Source organism: Carcharhinus amblyrhynchos, chromosome 2 (genome assembly GCF_965287045.1).
Source record: "Carcharhinus amblyrhynchos chromosome 2, sCarAmb.v2.hapA, whole genome shotgun sequence".
Taxonomy (NCBI): Eukaryota; Metazoa; Chordata; class Chondrichthyes; order Carcharhiniformes; family Carcharhinidae; genus Carcharhinus; species Carcharhinus amblyrhynchos.
In genome coordinates, this window is record NC_137325.1 from 19,045,098 (window position 1) to 19,066,849 (window position 21,752).

General features: G+C 44.1%; 1 protein-coding gene across 3 annotated transcripts in view; it reads right to left on the bottom strand.

Moving 5' to 3' along the window:
* The window catches only part of zdhhc11 (zDHHC palmitoyltransferase 11), a 124,716-nt gene that overhangs the window by 101,549 nt on the left and 1,415 nt on the right, over positions 1-21,752 (bottom strand). Inside the window, exons 2-3 of one of the 3 annotated variants that reach the window (XM_080203063.1) lie at positions 13,961-14,051; positions 9,655-9,787 (exon numbers count right to left, since the gene is read on the bottom strand). The exons of 1 other annotated variant lie outside the window; for it this stretch is intronic. The gene's annotated coding sequence lies outside the window, so the exon portion shown is untranslated. The remainder of the gene's footprint in view (positions 1-9,654; positions 9,788-13,960; positions 14,052-21,752) is intronic. One more of the 3 variants, XM_080203053.1, reaches the window with a different exon arrangement.

Consider the following 21,752-nt stretch of genomic DNA (forward strand, 5'->3'; position numbering starts at 1 on the left):
AAGTCTGTGCTTCTAATCATACAAAGTCGGGATTGACTAAATGGGAACTGATGTTACCAGTTCCACGGAACACACTCGGCCATCTACACTGATGGAATCCAGTTGCATCTCAATGTGTTCATTCTTACACACAGTTCAATTACAGGAATAAATCTCAGGATCAGAATTTACGAATGGCACATTCAATTCAAGTTAAGCTTATATAGCAAAACATCTTCCCATGGTGAACCTTTGCAAGTTAGGGGAATTAGCTTGGTTGGTAGACCGTTCACTTCACATGTGAGACGCAGTGGAATCTAGGTTCGATTCCAGCCTTGGGTAACTGTCTGTACAGATTATGCATATTCTCCCTGTGTCTGCATGGGTTTCCCCCGGGTACTCCAGTTTCCTCCCATTGTCCAAAGATGTGCAGGTTAGGTTGATTGGCCATGCTAAAACCAACCCTAGTGTCAGGTAAATGTGTGCGGTTATGGGAATAGAGTCTGGGTGGGATTGTGGTCAGTACAGAATTGGTGGGCCGAATAGGAGGAAATTGCGAGGCATCTTGAAGGGAATTGCTTGATAGAGCAGATGCAGCACGGTTTCATTAAAGGGAAGTCGTGTCTGACAAATTTACTGGAGTTCTATGAGGATGTGTCTAGGGCAGTGGATAGAGGAGAGCCGGTGGATGTGGTCTTTCTAGATTTTCAGAAGGCGTTTGACAAAGTGCCTCACAAGAGGTTATTGCAGAAGGTTGAGGGACATGGAGTTGGGGGTAGGGTGTTAGCGTGGATAGAGGATTGGTTGTCAAATAGGAGGCAGAGAGTGGGGGTCAATGGGTGCTATTTGGATTGGCGGATGGTGACTAGTAGAGTACCCCAGGGGTCGGTGCTGGGGCCTCAGCTTTTTACCATTTATATAGATGATCTGGAGGAGGGAACCGAGTGTAGGGTGTCGAAATTTGCTGATGACACCAAGATTGGGGGAACGGCAAATTGTGCAGAGGATGTGGAGAGTCTGCAGAAGGATCTAGATAGGCTGGGCGAATGGGCCAGGAAATGGCAAATGGAATTTAATGTTGGCAAGTGTGAGGTGGTCCACTTTGGTAGGAAGAATGGTAGGAAGGACTATTACTTACGGGGCGAAAAACTGCAGCAGGCGACGGTGCAGAGGGACCTCGGGGTCCTTGTGCATGAGTTGCAAAAACCCAGCCTGCAGGTGCAGCAGGTGGTCAGGAAGGCGAATGGGATGCTGGCCTTCATAGCGAGGGGGATTGAATATAAAAGTAGGGAGGTCTTGCTGCAGCTGTATAGGGCATTGGTGAGGCCGCAACTGGAGTACTGTGTGCATTTTTGGGCGCCGCACCTGCGCAAAGATATTTTGGCCTTGGAAGGAGTGCAGAGGAGGTTTACTAGGCTGATACCGGAGTTGAGGGGGTTGAGCTATGAGGAGAGGCTGAATAAACTGGGCTTGTACTCGTTAGAGTTTAGAAGAATGAGAGGAGATCTCATTGAGACGTATAAGATGATGAATGGGATGGATAGGATAGAGGTGGAGAGACTCTTCCCGCTCAAAAAAGACAGTAGGACTAGGGGGCACAGCCTCAAGATAAAGGGGGGGGTGGTTTAGAACGGAGTTGAGGAGGAACTTCTTCACTCAAAGGGTGGTGAATCTCTGGAATTCTCTGCCCGTTGAAGTGGTGGAGGCTGCCTCGCTAAATATTTTTAAGACGCGGGTTGATGGGTTTTTGATAGGAGAGGGGATTAAGGGTTATGGGGAGAGGGCGGGAAAGTGGAACTGAACAACGACAGATCAGCCATGATCTTATTGAATGGCGGGGCAGGCTCGAAGGGCTGGATGGCCTACTCCTGCTCCTATTTCTTATGTTCTTATGTTCTTATGAATAGCCTTGTTTTATACTGTAGGGATTCTATGAAACCACTTGACAACTACAAGAGAGTGTGGCACTTTGTTTGAGTGAGCTGCCCATCACAGCTGAATAGCTGGAGATGTCAGGACAACAGGAGATGGTCGGGAAATTTATTTCCTTGCCACTGGCCCCACTGTCTTTGGAGGGTCTCGTATTGCACTCTGGAAACATAGCCTCTCCTGGAATCTTCTATACGTTGTACCTCCAGCGTGGCACCTGAGAATTGTAGGACTCTTGCCCAGACCTGATATTCCACCATGTTCCTTCACTTTGTATCCATAAGGTACCAATCAGTTAACCAGCCCCCCGACTCATAAGAGGGGCAGACTGCCTTTAAAAGCTGACAAATATTCAGAGCAAAAGCTCGTCTCAGATGCTTTTAGCCCCTCCACTTTTGTGTTTGCAACAAGCCAGCAGCACAGGTTACGCTGAACTGTACATCCCAATCATTTACATATATTTCAGCGTCCGCAATAATCACCAAGCCAGGCAATAGCTTCCTCAGCGGCTAAATTGAGTTCGTTGAGCCCTCCGCTGAATTTTGCCAGGGGACAGTCTTCAATGAGGACTCATTGATTGGGGTGCACCACAACTCAATTCGGGGTCCCCCCCACTCGTGTTGAATCACTGCACAGAAACATTGGTCAGTGCGAAAACAGCAAGGGAAAACAGGAGCTCATTGGTGCAAAGCATTCTTTAGTCCCAATGTCTGCAGATGTTGTCCAATAGGTTGCAGACATTTTAAAAAGTAACAATTTAGGCCTGAATATTTCTGCACCCTCCGCCCCTCCACCATCACCACCCAATTTTGGCAGGCAATCATTACCTCAATCAGGGAGCTCATACTCCAAGCCTCGTGGGCCTCGTTGAGGTCATTACAATCTCCATTCTCTTCAGCAGAAGATCCCACCAGCATGAGGGAGGGGCTGGAAAATCTCGGTCTTGGAGTTGCTGCTGAGCCCAGCAGTTGGCAGGTGCAGAATCAAGATCAGCTGAAACTATTCATACCTCCTCAGATTTGTTGGTTTAAATGCGCGTAGTAAATTGGAGTGATTCAATGCAAGTATAAGTTCTTCTTGAACGCTAATACAAAATGAGCAATAGACAATCTCCAACCTGTTTTACAGCATGCTTAATTTTGTTTCCCAGTGAGCTCTCCTGCTGATCACTGTGGCCTGTTTTGTACTTCTACCCAAGATGAAATTATGCTCCAATAAACTTTCCAAGTCAATTCTCTTGAACCATGACACAATCAAATGGAAAGCAGCATGTTTCAAGAAGGATCAATGTTGACAAACACAGCAGCACTCCACCATTCACACACTCTGCTTAGAGTTTCACTCCAGGCCTTCTGCTAAAGAATCATTATTGGGCCAGGGCAGGTTTCACCCTTCCCCACGTCACATCAAGCTTCTCCTATCAAATGGTGAGACCTCCATTAATTATATATTCATTCATTTTCTGGCTTCAATTGACAAAGATGCGTTTCACAAATAACCACGTACCCTGTTTACCATACTCTCCTGTCCCACACCCACCCACACACCAGTCCGTCCTCAACATACACACGTGTACCCACCCTTGCTATACACTCTACATACATAAACACACACACACACACCTATGCACTTCCCCACTATTCATACACAACCCCCCAATATACACACATACACCCCCCAATAAACACACACACACACCCAATAAACATACATACGCATACACCTCCCAATAAACACACACATGCACCCCCAATGTACACATAAATATCCCCCCTCAATATATATACCCACCTACTCTGCCCTCACACATCCACCCATTCTGCCCACACACACATAAGATCATAAGAAGTAGGAGCAGGAGTAGGCCATCTAGCCCTTCGAGCCTGCCCCGCCATTCAATAAGATCATGGCTGATCTGAATTGGATCAGTTCCACTTTCCTGCTTTCTCCCCATAGCCCTTAATTCCCCTGTCTGTCAGAAATCTATCTACCCGTGACTTAAATATATTTAGCGAGGTAGCTTCCACCACTTCAATGGGCAGAGAATTCCAGAGATTCACCACCCTTTGAGTGAAGAAGTTCCTCCTCAACTCCATTCTAAACTGCCCCCCCTTATCTTGAGGCTGTGTCCTCTAGTCCTGCTATCCTTTCTAAGTGGGAAGAATCTCTCTACCTCTACCCTATCCATCCCCTTCATTATCTTATATGTCTCTATAAGATCCCCCCTCATCCTTCTAAACTCCAATGAGTACAGACCCAGTTTATTTAGTCTCTCTTCATAGTCCAACCCCCTCATCTCCGGTATCAGCCTAGTGAACCTCCTCTGCACTCCCTCCAAGGCCAAAATATCCTTCCGCAAGTGCGGCAACCAAAACTGCACACAGTACTCCAGCTGCAGCCTCACCAGTACCCTGTATAGTTGCAGCAAGACCTCCCTACTTTTATATTCTATCCCCCTCGCTATAAAGGCCAACATCCCATTCGCCTTCTTGATTACCTGCTGCACCTGCAGACTGGGTTTTTGCGACTCATGCACAAGGACCGCCAGGTCCCTCTGCACAATAGCATGCCACAGCTTTTCGCCTTTTAAATAATAATCCCTCCTACACACCCACCCACTCAGCCCACACACACACCCCACTCAGCCCACACACACCCACCCACTTGGCACACAGAGTTAGGGTGAAAGGGAGGAGGAGAGCTGGGCTAAATGTTGCAGTGAACCAGTGAGAAGGGAAGTCTGTTTTTTCTGATGAAATCAGCTACCATATAAGTGATGAAATGTTGCCACAATTTGCATAGTCTTAACCAGCCCATGCCTCACTGCATTTTCTTGTTAACTGCATATTTTTAGACTGGATGGAGGGCTGTTTCATTTAGTGAGCAGCTATTTTTGGGCTGGATCATATTCTGTTGATTTTCAGGGCTGTTTCACAATTTTAAAACTGCACATGCTTTTATAGCAAATGAGTATCAGCATCTGCACAGTAAACGGGTACGCTACACAGCATTGTATTTGTACTGAATGATCTCGGCTCCGTATCTCTGCAACTTCCACAATGGCTGAGGTTTGACTTCATCCTATTCAAATTTACACAAGAGGTGTGAGACCAGTATTCAGTTTCCCTCGTCTCGCAGTGAGGGAAGTAGCTCAAGTCTCCCAACCCAAAACCACACTCACCAAGTATTGATGTCAACACTCATAAACCCTGCATCTAATAACAGCAAGGAAGCTAAATTGTAAAAGAAATACCAACTGTCAGATAATAGCTTACAGCAACACCACTTCCTTTGTATTTCCTTGTGGGAAAGATATCAAAACTCTAAAGGTTAAAGGAACTACGGCCAAAGAGAAGCCAAGAGAAGAGATGAAATAAATAAATGTTTTACTGACCCTGATCCTTGGAAAAGCCCAGGGCTGGTAAACCCAAACCACCATCAACAAAAATACAAAATAGAACTCAACAGATCTCATCTCCCACAAAGAGAACTCAGGATGCATTCACCATTGGGCGTAGATTGTTTGTTCTGTGCTCTTCTGAGCTGTAATCATTGAGCCTCTCAGATCCTTACAGAGGAGACTACTGCTGGCAGTCTCTTGACAGATCAAGGGTTTGAATCTGTCGAAGGACAGTGTACACAAGAACAAAAGGCATCAGAGAGGAAGGATTAAACAAATGTACTGATAGTCCTTTGATTTGATATTAAAAGCCCATTAAAAGAAATCAACCAGCAAATCCAGGAACTTAAAAACACTACACCAGAAACTTCTTCAATCAAACAACTATTCATCTGTTAACTCTTGGTTGAGCTCCGAGACAGAACGCTAAGTTATTGCGCAGTCACAACAGTCAGGAATCATTAGCTATATATTTCTACTGCTGGTTATAATTAAGGGCAATGCTTCATGTAGAGGACTTTATCCTCAATTGTAAATTTGAGACCCTCCCAATGCAGCCTTGGAGTTGCTGGGACATCTAACATTTCAGCTGGGTATAAAGGATCCCACACTATTATTTGAAAGTCAGAATAGAATTGCTACAGGGCAGATTGAGGCCAGTTGGCCCATTGAGTCATCTGCCAGATCATCTTACCCAGGCCCTATCCCCATTACTCCATTTATTTACCACTAATCCCCCTAACCGACACATCTCTGGACATTAAGGAGCAATTTAGCATGGCCAATCAACCTAACCCACACACATCTGGACTGTGGGAGGAAACTGGAGCACCCGGAGAAAACCCACACAGTCAAGGGAAAACAAGCAAACTCCACACAGTCACCCAAGGCCAGAACTGAATCTGGGTCCCTAGTGCTATGAGGCAGCAATGCTAACCACTGTTCCACCATGCTACTGTTCTGTTCAATATTTATCCCTCAGTCAATACCTAAACTAACAACTGATCTGGCCATTGTCGCATTGCTGTAGAGAACTTGCTATATACAAATTGGCTACTGCATTTCCTACAATAGCGACTTCACAAAGTATTTCAATGGCTATCAATTGGGACATTCTGTGAAAGGTTCCATATAAATGCAAAGCCAATTCTTTACCTGTTATTCATGTTCCTAGAAACTGGAGGATTGAATTTTGGGCCTGCTCTTTAGTAAAAATGCATTCAGGTCAATGGGAAGCGCACTGTGAAAAGATTCCAATCAGAATCATTTTCAGTCCTTTGTTCTGATCAGGAATATAACATTTTAAAGTTCAGATCCAAGAATGTGCTGCAATGTTCCCAGCTAATGAATTTTAAAATCAGTGACGTCTGTAGCATATTTTGAAAAGTGCACCATTATACATATTGTTCACTTGAAGTTATCGTACAGAATTGTACCAGCAGAGGGAGTCTGCCAGCAGAAGCAGGGAGTATGAGGAAGCTGTTTGATAAAAGAAGCCATGTTGCTCATACATTTTTAATTCTACGTGTGGCTGGTTGTTTCTCATCTCAAAAACCTCACACTGACAATGAAGGTCATGAAAAATAAGAAGATATGAATTTTTTTTGGATGGTTTGCCTACTCTCAACAGAGAAGACAGCATTTGATTTGATTTATTGTCACAAGTATTAGTATACAATGAAAAGTTTTGTATGCTATAGAGACAAAGCATACGATTGATAGAGAAGGAAAAGAGAGAATGCAGAATCTAGTGTTACAGTCACAGCTAGGGTGCAGAGAAAGATCAACTTATTGAGAGATAGGTCAATTCAGATGGCAGCTAGTCCATTCAGATACTCTGATGGCAGCAAAGAAGAAGCTGTTTTGAGTCAGTTGGTACGTAACCTCAGACTTTGTATCTTTTTCCTGACGGAAGACGATGGAACCAGGGTGCATGGGGTTCTTGATAGTGCTAGCCATTTTGTCGAGGCAGCGGGAAGTGTACACAGAATCAATGGATAGGAGACTGGTTTGAGTGATGGACTGAGCTTCATTCATGACCGCATGTAGTATCTCATAGTCTTGGACAGAGCAGGAGCCATACCAAGTTGTGATACAACCAGAAAGAATACTTTCTATGGTGCATTTTAAGTTGCAGATAATATTTCAAGATAAATTCAGGTTGTTTTAAAGGCACACAAGCTTGGATCAAACAAGTAGGAAAGCTTTACGGAGAAGTTTAATCAATATTGGAGCTTTGTCTATGCCCCAATCTTCCATCCATTGAAGACACGTGCAGCGATCCTCTGTACTCCCCATGTTGGCAAAAGTGGTTGTAAAGTTTTGAAAGGGCAATGGCATGTTTTGCCATCACAGAGGACAAATTACTTTTTAATTTGAAGAACTAGATGTTTTTGAAACACTTACACCTGAGCAAAGGCACTGTCATCCGATTTTACAACAAGGTAAAACAATCATTTTCAGATACATAAAGGTTTGATTCCCAGCTTGGATCACTGTCTATGTGGAGTTTGCACATTCTCTCTGTGTCTGTGTGGGTTTCCTCTGGGTACTCCAGTTTCTTCCCACATTCTGAAAGACATGTTCGTTAGGTGCATTGGCCCGAACAGGCACCTGACTGTGGCAACAATTGGAATCTCACTGTAACTTCTTTACAGTTTTAACGTAAACCTTACTTGTGACCAATAACTAATCTTTAACTTTACAAATGAGACAAGTGGACAACACCGTACGTGTTTGAGATGATGGGACTTTGGTGATGTGGAGTATGTTGAAAAGGAAATGAAAACACAAAGGTCTTCTCTCCAGTCCACTAAACCAAACACTGGCTGAGACAGACATAAAGCTGGCAGAAGTTTCCAAGCCCAGAACTATGGATGTTAAGGCTGGCAAAAAAAAATCATACGTCAAGTTCAATTTCTATGAACACTGTTCATCACTCAAATGGCAGGAAATGACCGGCAAACCGACAACCGCATTCTCAAAAATAGACCTGTAGCTTGTCCAAATAACGCATCCACTGTGGTGGTGAACAGTGCAGACCTACCACATTGCTCCCGTCTGTCATTCATTCATAAAATCAGAAACCAAGACCACTATCGCTAAGAAAGATGTTGCATATTGTCCCGCAGCAACACAGAGAGAATGTAGCCAAAGTAGAGGCAGATGACACTTCTGATGAAGGGTCATCCACGCTCGAAACATTGGCTCTCTTCTCTCTCAGGCCTGCTGGTATTTTGCAGCATTTTCTGCTTTTAATAGAGACAGGTGACCCCGAACTTATGTTTATGCTTTAGTTCAGACACAGCAGTCACGTGTGACAGTGACCGTTGGCTGCTGGCGTGCAGATACATTCGTAGAAACAGGAGCATCCTGGCATTGTTATGGGAAACAAATTTCGGGATTGGACTGCCTGCAAACGAGGGAAGACAAACATTTTCCTTTACCACAGTCACAAACCACTGAAAACGCTTCAGGCTTCTGAAACCCCAATCTCATTGAAAGATTGCTGAACAATTGCTGTATTTTTATTTCAAAACTGGAGAATGTGACATGCTTATCAATTTCCACATAAATGTGATTCCTAGGCATGCCAGCAACATTCTTGAATTGCATGCTGACCATGTCACTGTTATCATCAAAGTAAAAGGTATCAGATGTAAGGTACATGTAGGCCCAATGTGACCCCAGTCACGTAACAACAGCAACAAATACCATTTCTTGCGGGGAGGCAGAATGAGATGGAACTTCAGCCTCTACAAAGTTGGGACGCCTTGGGATCGTCAAGAAACCCAAGGGTCATCTAGACTCAAAACTCTATTCTCTCTCCACAGATGCTGTCCAGACCTGCTGAGATTTTCCAGCATTTTCTGTTTCAGATTCCAGCCTCTGCGATAATTTGCAAATTGTGTATCACCTGATCCACGGAAAGTTGAAGTCGGTGCAAGTGCTGTGATCCTACAAAGTGCAAGAGGTCCAGAATCTGCTGCGATGTAGAGGCTTCATTCCTGACCTCTGCATCTCCCCCACCCCCCATACGTTCTGACAAAAGAGACCATCAATGTAAGGGTAGGCTGTACACCAGATCAAATAATGTTTTACAGCAAGTTGCACAAATACCTATTTTGACTCAGAGAACCCTACCCAGTGAGATACTGATGCAAGCCTAGTTGGTTTAGGTACAATTCTCATGCAAAAAAAAGATAGACACTCCATCAATTATTGCAATGGCAAGCAATCCCTAACACCCCCACTACAGTGTTTGGAAAAAAGAGAAGTGCTCTCAATCACATCAAGCATCTTATATTTTCATCTCTATTATACAGGTTTGACAATGTTTAACATACCTTATGGCAAACTGGGATTGAGAATTGTAGACTCAAACTACAAGACTATAAACTCCATCTTGATTATCAGCCCAGGAAAGCTCAATCAATGGACTACCTTTTGTGACATCCATTGCCCTCAGTCCGACCAGCTCTTAGGAAAATGCAACATGCAAGGATTAAATGTGGCGCCAACATCGCTAAAGCCACTTGACATCAAAGTGACACCAAAACACAATGAGTCATTATAATTGTGTGTGACGGGTATAGAATCATAAAACAGGAAAGTGGGATCAAAAGAGCATCGACAAACAAAATAACACACTACAAGGTCTTTACAATGTTCGAAGTGGGATTACATCAACATCTGATCTCATTTTACGCAGCAACTGTGTTGTCATTCCGCAATCGTTAAGCAATTTCTTTTCAACATAGTCAAAATCACCAGGGAATTGTCAACTTTTTTGTGAAAAGGTATGGTTTTACCATGGCTAACCCTCCCCCACCTACACATCTTTGGACATTAAGGAGCAATTTAGCATGGCTAATGCACCGAACCGGTACACCTTTGGACTGTGGGAGGAAACCAGAGTGCCCAAAGGAAATCCACACAGACTCAGGGAGAACTCCACACACAGTCACCCAAGGCTGGAATTGAACCTGTGTCCCTGGCGCTGTGAGAAAGCAGCGCTAAGCACAGTGCCACCGTACCACCCCTCATGACCCTTGCAAACCTGTGTGAAGTTGCTCAAGGCGGTTTCCTTTTTGTGCTAAGTCCCACCCTAAGACTTAGTTCTGAATTATTCTTGATAGAATCATTAGTTTTGAGTGCAACAATGTGCTCCCTGAATACTTCACTGCATCCTTCAGCTCAGGCATAATTCACAGCATAGTTTTTGGAACGTGTGACCTGCTAACAGTGCAGCAAGGCCAAAGAAGCATCTGGGTCTAACAGTCTAACTGCTTGATGCTTAAAGATTTAGAAAGAAATAAAGGCAGGGTAAGACTAATCACCACAGGGATGCAGATCACCACAGGGATGCAGTGAGCCAAGGACAAGGGTTCGATTCCCAGCTTGGATCACTTCGTAGAGTCTACATGTTCTTCCCATGTTTGTGTGTGTTTCCTCTGGCTGCTCCGGTTTCCTCCTACAGTCTGAAAGACATGCTGGTTAGGTGCATTGTCATACTAAATTCTCCCTCAGTTTACCCAAACAGGTGCCGGGGTGTGGCAACTAGTGGATTTTCACATTAAATTCAATGCAGCGTTAACGTAAGCCTACTTGTAATAAATAAACGTTACTTTTCACTTAGGTTTCAGACATAAAAATCACAGTGGTGGAAGTATCACCTACACCTGCGCCCTTCAGCTTCACGCAAGTGATCCAGATCACACCTTTCCTGAGATAGACAATCTGGTGTGGTGACAATAATCTCTCCCTGAATGTCAACAAAACGAAGGAGATTGTCATCGACTTCAGGAAGCATAAAGGAGAACATGCCCCTGTCTATATCAACAGGGACGAAGTAGAAAGGGTTGAGAGCTTCAGGCATCCAGATCAGCAACAATGTGTCCTGGTCCCCTCATGCCGACACTATAGTTAAGAAAACCCACCAATGCTCTAATTGCTCAGATGATTAAGGAAGTTTGGCATGTCAGCTACGACTCTCGCCAACTTTTACAACGTTTGTATCATAGAAAGCATTCTTTCTGGTTGTATCACAGCTTGGTATGGCTCCTACTGTGCCCAAGACTGCAAAGACTTACAAAAGGTCGCGAATGTAGCCCAATCCATTACACAAACCAGCCTCCCACCCACTGACTCTGTCTACACTTCCCGCTGCCTCGGCAGTATAATTAAGGGTCCTGGACGCCCTGTACATACTCTCTTCCACCTTCTTCCATTGGAAAAAAGATACAAAAGTCTGAGGTCACATACCAACTGACTCAAGAACAGCTTCTTCCCTGCTGCCATCAGACTTTTGGATGGACTTACCTTGCATTAAGTTGATCTTCCCCTACACCCTAGCTATGACTGTAACACTACATTCTGCACTTTCTCATTTCTTTCTCTATGAATGGTATGTTTTGTCTATGGAGCACGCCAGAAACAATACTTTTCACTGTATGCTAATACATGACAATAATAAATCAAATCAAATCCTAAAAACATTACATGAAACACTTGTCCTAAAGAGGGATTCTTGGCATTAAAGGATTAGTGGCATACCTTGCTAAGCCCTTGCTGTAAAGACATCAAAACTTTCTTGGGAATGATGACTTAATGACCATTCAATGGCAATTCTTTTCTGAGAGTGGACCAGCTCAGAAGACAAGCCCCATTGCACACCTGCGAGCCGTGAAATAAAGAGGAAACTCGGCAATTTACATACAGCAAAATTGCCACAGTACAGCTGTATTGTTCCACAAAGGCTCCTAGCTGAACAAAGTGACTGAAAGGCTCAGAATGTCAAAACATCATTTACAAAGAGAACAGGGGATAATTGGTGATCACGGAAGCATTTTATGTTTGTTATACACAAGTAATTAATAAGATATGTAACGGTCTCTAAAGAAGTTCAAAAGGACTGATACTGCACCTTTATCATTTTTTTTCCTGGGATCTGGGCATTACTGGCAAGCACAGTAAGAAGTCTGACAACACCAGGTTTAAGTCCAACCAATTTACTTGAAAGTAAACTCACAAGCTTTTGGGGTTCGTCCCTTCGTCAGGTGAAACAAACCCCCAAACTTGTGAGTTTACTATCAAATAAATTGGTTGGACTTAAACCTGGTGTTGTCAGACTTCTTACTGTGTTTACCCCAGTCCAACGCCGGCATCCCCACATCATGATTACTGGCAAGGCCAGCATTTATTACCCAGTCCCAATTGCCCTTGAGATGGTGATGGTGAGCTGCCTTCTTGAACTACTGCAATCTATGTGGTGCAGGTACATTCACACTACTGTAAGGAAGTTTAACACGACAGTAAAGGGACAGCAGCATGGTTCCAAGTCAAGATTGTGTGTGACTTGGAGGGGAACTTGCAAGTGGTGGCATCCCATGCATCTGCTACCCATGTCCTTCGAAAGGTTGTGGTTTTGAAAGGTGTTGTTGAAGGAGCCTCAGTGAATTGCTGTAGTGCATCTTGTACATAGTGCACACTGCTGCCACTGAACATCACTGATGGAGGGTGCAAACGTTGAAAGTGATGAACGGGGTGCCAATCAACGGGGCTGCTTTGTCCTGAATGTTTTTGGAGTTGCACCTATCCAGGCAAGTTTAAGTTTAAGTTTATTTATTGGTGTCTCAAGTAGGCTTACATTAACACCACAATGAAGTTACTGTGAAAATTCCTTAGTCACCACACTCTGGCACCTGTTCGGATACACTAAGGGAGAATTTAGCATGGCCGATGCGCCCTAACCAGCATGTCTTTTGGACTATGGGAGGAAACCGGAGCACCTGGAGGAAATCCATGCAGACACAGGGAGAATGTGCAGATGACACACAGGCAGTGACTGATGCTGTGAGGCAGCAGTGCTAACCTCTGTGCCACCATGCCACATCAAGGCAAGCAAAGATTATTCCATCACACGCCTAACTTGTGCTTTGTAGATGGGGGCTTCGGGAAGTCAGGCTGTGAGTTACTCACCGCAGAATTCCCAGTCTCTGACCTATTCCTGAAGTCACAGTATTTGTATGGTTGGCCCAGTTCAGTCTCTAGTCAATGGTAACTGCGTTCCCCAACCCCCCCACCCCGCCCCACTCCCCCACCCCCAGGATATTGTTGGAGGATTATCAATGTTAATGCCATTGAATGCCTAGAGGAGATAATTGATACCTCTTTTGGAGGTGGTCATTGCCTGGCACTTGTTACATAAGAACATAAGAAATAGGAGCAGGAGTAGGCCAACTAGCCCTTTGAGCCTGCCCCGCCATTCAATAAGATCATGGCTGATCTGTCGTGGCTCAGTTCCACATTCCCGCCCTCTCCCCATAACCCTTGATCCCCTCTCTTATCAAAAACCCATCAACCCGCGTCTTAAAAATATTTAGCGAGGTAGCCTCCACCACTTCAACGGGCAGAGAATTAATCTTCACTTAAACATGTTAATTAGGGCCAGATTACTGTGCAACAAAGAAAAAAAACACAAATGTAAAAAACACAACAGCCAATATGCACACAGCAAGATCCCACAAGCAAGTATGCAGTAAAGGCCAGATAAACTGATCTTTCCTGAGAGATGTTGGTTGGAATATTAACACCGAGGAAAGCTCCACTGCTTTGTCTTTGAATTGTGTCACTGGATCGTTTCTGATCCACCTGAAGGGGAAGATGGTATCTGGGCTCACTGCCTCATCAGTTAGATGACTCCCTCTGATGGTGTAGCACTCCCCCGGTACTCTGCTGGAGTCTAAAGGTTAGATTGAATTTACGTTATTGATATCACACCGGAACAATGACTACCTGCAAGAGTGTGACTCACTCACCCAGTAACTATTTGCAAAATAAATTTATGTAAATACAAATTGTATCAATACAACAATTACAGTCTTAACTCAGGAATACCGTCAATCTGCTGTAATTGCAGTAGCATAATTTACTATGATAACTTACACAAATGCATGTGTTTTGTGAACATTTGGACAAGGAGAAGGAGGAGGCTATTCAACCTCTCAAGCATGCTCTGCCATTTAATGAGATCATGGCTGATCTGAGTGTAACCTCAAATCTGCATCTTGCCTACACCCGATAATCTATCAATCCCTCATTTACCAAGAATCTAAAAAGTTAAAGCATATTTATTAGTCACAAGTAAGGCTTACATTAACACTGCAATGAAGTTACTGTGAAATTCCCTTGGTTGCCACACTTCAGTGCCTGTTTGGGTCAATGCACTCAATCTAGCTATCACCTCTGCCTTAAAAATATTCAAAGACTCTGCTTCCATTGCCATTTCAGGAGGACAGGTGTGTGGCTCTCGAAGCTTCAGTGTTTTTCTTAATTTTTTCATGTTGAATGGGGAGGTATTTGGTCAGATATATGCCAGAAACTATATCGTGAACGGGATTTCTGCTGCATATCTATAGTTATTAACCAATTCTGATCCAAAATAATAAATCAGGGTCCTCGGAGTCCAACTTGCATAAGAACATAAGAAGTAGGAGCAGGAGTAGGCCATCTAGCCCTTTGAGCCTGCCCCGCCATTCAATAAGATCATGGCTGATCTGAAGTGGATCAGTTCCACTTTCCCGCTTTCTCCCCATATTCTCTTAATTCCCTTGCCTACCAAAAACCTATCTACCCGTGTCTTAAATATATTTAGCGAGGTAGCCTTCACCACTTCAACGGGCAGAGAATTCCAGAGATTCACCACCCTTTGAGTGAAGAAGTTCCTCCTCAACTCCGATCTAAACTGCCGCCCCCCCCCCGCCGCCCATCTTGAGGCTGTGCCCTCTAGTCCTGCTGTCCTTTCTGAGCGGGAAGAATCTCCCTATCCATCCCCTTCATTATCTTGTATGTCTCTATAAGATCCCCCATCATCCTTCTAAACTCCAACGAGTACAGACCCAGTCTATTTAGTCTCTCTTCATAGTCCAACCCCCTCATCTCCGGTATCAGCCAAGTGAACCTCTTCTGCACTCCCTCCAAGGCCAAAATATCCTTGCACAAGTGCAGCGACCAAAACTGCACACAGTTCTCCAGCTGCGGCCTCACCAGTGCCCTGTACAGTTGCAGCAAGACCTCCCTGCTTTTATATTCTATTCCCCTCGCTATAAAGGCCAGCATCCTATTTGTCTTCCTGACCACCTGCTGCACCTGTAGGCTGGGTTTTTGCGACTCATGCACAAGGACCCCCAGGTCCCTCTGCACCGTAGCATGCTGCAGCTTTTAGCCCTTTAAATAGTAATCCCTCCTACTATTATTCCTGCCAAAGTGGATAACCTCACACTTGCTAACATTGTACTCCATCTGCCAAGTCCTCGCCCACTCGCTCAGCCTATCTAGATCCCTCTGCAGACTTTCCACACCCTCCACACAATTTGCTTTTCCACTCATCTTTGTGTCATCAGCAAATTTCGTCACTCTACACTCAGCCCCCACCTCCAGAGCATCTATATAAATGGTAAATAGCTGAGGCCCCAGCACCGATCCCTGCGGCACTCCACTAGTTACCAACCGCCAACCAGAATAGCACCCATTGATACCAACTCTCTGCCTCCTATTAGACAACCAATCCTCTACCCACGCTAACACCTTACCCCCAACTCCATGCCCCCTAACCTTCTGAAGGAACCTTTTGTGAGGCACCTTATCAAATGCCTTTTGAAAATCGAGAAACACTACATCCACCGGTTCCCCTCTGTCTACCGCACTAGTCACATCCTCATAGAATTCCAATAAATTTGTCAAACACAACTTCTCCTTAACAAATCCGTGCTGCGTCTGCTCTATCAAACAATTCTTCTCTAGGCACCTCGCTATTTCTTCTTTGATGACGGATTCAAGCATTTTTCCAACAACAGACGTTAAACTAACCGGCCTGTAATTCCCTGCCTTTTGCCTGCTACCTTTTTTAAACAGCGGCGTAACATTAGCTGTTTTCCAATTTTCCAGCACTTCCCCGGAATCCAGCGAAGTTTGGTAAATAATCACTAAGGCATCCACTATCACCTCTGCCATTTCCTTCAGAACCCTGGGATGCATTCCATCCGGTCCTGGGGACTTGTCCACCATCAGTCCCACTAGTCGATCAAGCACTACCTCTCTAGAGACAGTAATCGCATTCAGGCCCTCAACTCCTACCATCCTTCTATCTTTGATATCCGGCAAACTATTCGCGTCCTCCTTCGTGAAGACCGAGGCAAAAAACTTATTTCAGGCCATTTCCTCATCTCCCACCACTAAATCCCCCCCTCTCATCCTCAAAGGGTCCAACATTCACTCTAGCCAGCCTCCTCCTCTTTATATATTTGTAAAAACTCTTACTGTCCTTTTTTATATTTAGTGCTAGCTTAGCTTCATAGTCTATCCTTCCTTTCTTTATCAACTTGCACAATAAAAGAAACCATTGCCTGGGGCAGGTGGAAACAGTGAGTTCCCAGCATCAGCATGTAGGCACTACAATTTCTCCAGTCCCATATTAACATGGGACTGGAGAAATAGTACTGACCACATGATGATATAAAGAGAGTCACATGACTAGTAATCTGAACAAAAATAGTTCATGGCTCGGACTGAAGAAGCCAAATGTCTTGAATACCAGTACATTGTTATGTTCTACAATAAATAGTTACTGTTCAGACTCTAGGGGCAGAATTTTCAGCCACCCCTGCCCTAAGACCAGCAAAATCCCACCCCAGGTCAATGGAATTTTGCGTGGGCTCCCTTTTTAATGTGTTACTTGGATGTGAGTGTTATTGGCAAGGCCAGCATTTAGCGCCTGTCCTTAACTTGAAGAACATTAGATTACCTCTACCGTTCCAGTCTCGGAGTGCTCTGACCCTTCACTGGGAAAAAAACTAGAGGAATTATGTCCTAGGTAACTTGATTGATATCTATCCCTCGATCAACATTACAAAAACAGATGATCTTGTCAATACTAATCGCATGGCTGTTTGAGGAATCTTCTGTGTACAACTTGGCTGCCCCATTTCCTACTTTACAGCAGTGACTACTCCTCAAAAGTTTTCATTGGCTGTAAAATGCTTTGGGATGCCAAGGTTCTATTTGGGATCATAGAATCCCACTACAATTCCTGTGGTGGATGTGACAGGAAAATTCTCTCCAATCCTCTGAACTGAGGCTTTGAGTATAGAGACAGGGATGTTTTGCTGCAATTATATAGGGTGCTGGTGAGGCCACACTTGGAGTATTGTGTGCAGTTTTGGTGTCCTTATCTGAGGAAGGATGTCCTTGTCATAGAGGGAGTACAGCGAAGATTTACTAGGCTGATCTATGGGACGGCAGGTCTGTCATCTGAGGGGAGACTAAGTTGGTTTGGATTATATTCACTGGAGTTTGGCATATTGGGGGAGAATCAATTTACTACCACAGGATGTGGTTGAGGCCAAAACATGGTCTGATTTCAAGAAGAAATTAGATATAACTCGAGGGGTCAAAGGGATCAAGGGATGTTGGAGTGGGGGAAAAGGAGGGGGAAATCAGGAGATTGAATTTGGGATCAGCCATGATCAATATGAATGGCGGGGCAGGCTTGAAGGGCTGAGTGGCCTACTTCTGCTTCTAGTTTCTATGCTTCAATATTTCTAAGCTCTTCCCCACAGAATGACTACAATACACAACAATGACTGATGATGCAGAACACAAGATAGTAGTTAACGCAAAACCTGAAAATAAGGAACACCTGGCTTTTTGGAGAACTTGAAGCTCTCAAGTTAAAAGGTGTAATGGCAGCAGCATTGAAATATGATGAGCTTTCCAAGAACATTTCAAAACTTATCCACTGATCCTCATTAATGATTCCATGTGATTACCAGGATGGTGGATGTTGAAGTAGATGAACCTTCGCCTCCTTTCAGCCATAAGTTCCGATGTTACCCAATATTATTCTTTAACCCTGGCTTAATCACTTGGCCTCCACTGCCTTTTAAGCTGTTTTGATTTAGTTACCATGAATTTCAATTGCAGCTTCACCAGCATGTTAAACACTTCCCACTTTCCTTCCATGGTTCTCCCAAGTTTCTGTTCAATTAACTGTCTTACTATACTCTCTAGCTCTGGCAAAGGGCAATATTTTTTGAACTATTGCTTTTCTTGTGTATCTTAAGGTTGAACATTATAATCGCATGATTCTAGAAGCTTCTCTTCCTCCAATTGTTGAACTATACATGATCAAAGTCCTGGGTCTCGATCCCTCTCCAATTACAATTCATCTAAGTGCAATCCTGAATCATCACAAGAAACATGTTCTCTGATTCCCATTTGTTGTTGCCTAGCTGTTTTCCCAGTTTATATTTGGATAGTTGAAACCTCCCATGAACAATGTTCTGTTCTGCCCACCGCCCCCAACCCCACCCCCCAAAATCTGTAGCCCAGTTTTCCTAAATCTTCATTCCTCCTATCCAGAAGATCCATGACAATTTATAATGACTCTTCTCTTCCAAGATCCCAATGTCTTGGCCAAGCACTTGTTGATACAGTTCAACAGGTTGATAATAAGCCTGTTAATTCTTCCAAAACTTTTCCAATATTCCCCAGAGAAGAAGCAATCTGTACATTTGATACTTTAGTCTTCAAAGTCTTATTTTTAGCCAAGTCCCTGTTATTTTTTGCTACACTCTCACCTTTTCTTTGACACCACTTTCCAATTCCAAAACTTAGTGTTCCATGTTCTTATTATTGTATAAATCTAAACAGATCAAACCCAGCTGACTTTGTTCCCTCCCATAACTCTCCATAAGACCATAAGATGAAGGAGCAGAAAGTAGCCATTTGGCCCATTGAGTCTGCTATGCCATTCAATGAAATCATGACTAATCTGATGATGATCCTCAATGCCACTTTCCCACCTTATCCCATGACCTTTGATTCCCTTACTGATTAATAAAAATCTGCCGACCTCAATCTTGAACATATTTAACCCATTGCCCCCAGCTCTCTGTGGCAAAGAATTCTGCAGAGTCACTACCCTTAGAGAAGAAATTTCTGCTCATTTCTATCTTAAATATGCAACCCCTTACTCTAAGATAAAAGGGGAAACAATCTCTCAGCATCTACCCTGTCAAGCCACCCCCACCCCCCGAGAATCCTATATGCTTTGTCAGAGAGTCGGTGCAGACTTGATGGGCTGAACGGCCTCCTTCTCCACAGTGCGATGACAATAATCTCTCCCACAATGTCCACAAAATGAAGCAGAGAGTCACCAGCTTCAGGAAGCATAGTGGAGAACATGCCCCTGTCTACATCAATTGGGGTGAAGTAGAAATGGTTGACAGCTTCAAGTTTTTAGGTGTTTCAGGTCACCAACAACCTGTGCTGGTACCCCCATGCTGACACTGTAGTAAAGAAAACCCGCCAATGCCTCTATTTTCTCAAAAGACTGAGGAAATTTGGCATGTCAGTTACCACTCCCACCAACTTTCACAGATGCACCATAGGAAGCATTCTTTCTGGTTGTATCACAGTTTGGTACGGCTCCTGCTCCGCCCAAGACTGCAAGAAATTACAAAGGGTCATGAATGAAGCCCAGTCCATCGTGAAAACCAGCCTCCTATCCATTGGAGATGGAAGGATATAGGAGATTGTTTTAAATAAAGTTCATTAGCATTGGGACGTCCCTGGTGATGTATAAGGATGTGGAATGATACTAACATTTTTCTCTTTTAATTCACAGGTTTTAAGTCGGTCCGCCTTGTTGTCCAACGAGGGGCATACACGCGATGGGTCGTACAAGGGCTGCTCTTGGATGTTCGAGAATAGCCTAGTACTTCATGTCATTAGTGTACGCTTAAACTGGACCAGATGCTGGGCAACACAACAGCTCAGTGACTATCACTGTTTGCTGTGCAGACACATGGATTTGGGCCAGAATCTGTGGGAGTTTGCGCATTCTCCCCGTGCTTGCGTGGGTTTTCTCCGGGTGCTCCGGTTTCCTCCCACACCCCAAAGATGTGCTACTAGGCTGATTGGAGGTAATAAATTGCCCCTAAATTAGTTTTCCCTCAATGTGGAATGCCATAAGCACAGATAAGGGTCATGGGTGGAGGGGGGACTGGTAATGTTAAAATGGCGGCGTGGGCTCGTTGGACCGAAGGGCCTGTTTCCCGGGCTGTTTTTGTTCTTTGTTCTTTGACTCTGTCTACACTTCCTACTACCTTGGAAAAGCAGCCAGCATAATTAAGGACCCCGGACTTTCTCTCTACCACCTTCTTCCGTTGGGAAAAAAATACAATAGTCTGAGATCACGTACCAACCGACTCAAGGACAGCTTCTTCCCTGCTGCCATCAGACTTTTGAATGGACCTACCTCTCACTCAGTTGATCTTTCTCTATACCTTAGCTATGACTTTAACTCTACATTCTGTACTCTCTCCTTCCCTTCTCTATGAACGGTATGCTTTTTCTGTATAGCATTCAAGAAACAATACTTTTCACTGTATACGAATACAGGTGACAGTAATAAATCAAACCAAATCATCATAGTTAAATCATCAGTAGGGATTCTATGAAGTCCCACTTGAAACCACCTGTATGTCTTGGCAACCTGCCCTGCTAATTTAGTCCACAATCCTGTTATCCTTTGGATTCCTAGCTCGCTATTGTTCTCTTTGATAGCTAAATATTTTACCATAATGAATCATTTCCTGGATTCAGTTGGTGTGTTCCCAACACAAATCAATAATTTTTCAATTCATCCACGGGGAACAAAGGCACTTCCCTAATCTTTTCTTTAAACAAAGTCCCGAAGCTTAGGTTCACTTCCGCTGTTCACCTCTGGGACGTGGTATAGCTCTGTATTGATGACCGAGTAGCTGAGAAGGATCAAACTCTTGACTTTTGGTGAAGTGCGAATGTTTGTAAAATCTGTGCGACACGCTCCATGAAACCAGCCTCTCAAATCTCAAACAAATAACTCAAATCCCTTCAGTGCTAAACACAGGGTCAGAGACACAGCCAGGGGTTTGGGTCTGGAATGCAGCGCTTGTGTGGTGGAGGCAGGTTCAATCGAGTTGCACAAAAGGAAATCAGGTGATTATTTGAAAAGAAATAATCTGTAGGAGTATCAGCTGAAGAAAGGCAGCAGGTGAAGTTTGTAGTTTCACCTTCACAGAGCACTCACCTTTGTTCTGTTATTCTTACCTGAAAGCCACAATCAGCACCTTCTTACATAGGAATTAGAAGCAGGAGTAGGCCATTCAGCCCCTCAAGCCTGCTCCACCATTCATTCAGATCATGGCTGATCTCAAATCCACCTTCCTTTCTCATATCCCTTTGTCCTTTTTTTTAATATCAGAAATATATCTACTTCCTTCTTGAAACCATTTACTGATTCAGGCTCCCCTGCGCTTTGGGGCAACGGGTTCCACAAATTCACCACCCTCTGCGAGGAGTAGTTCCTCCTCGTCTTTGTTTTAAATTTACCGCCCCTCAA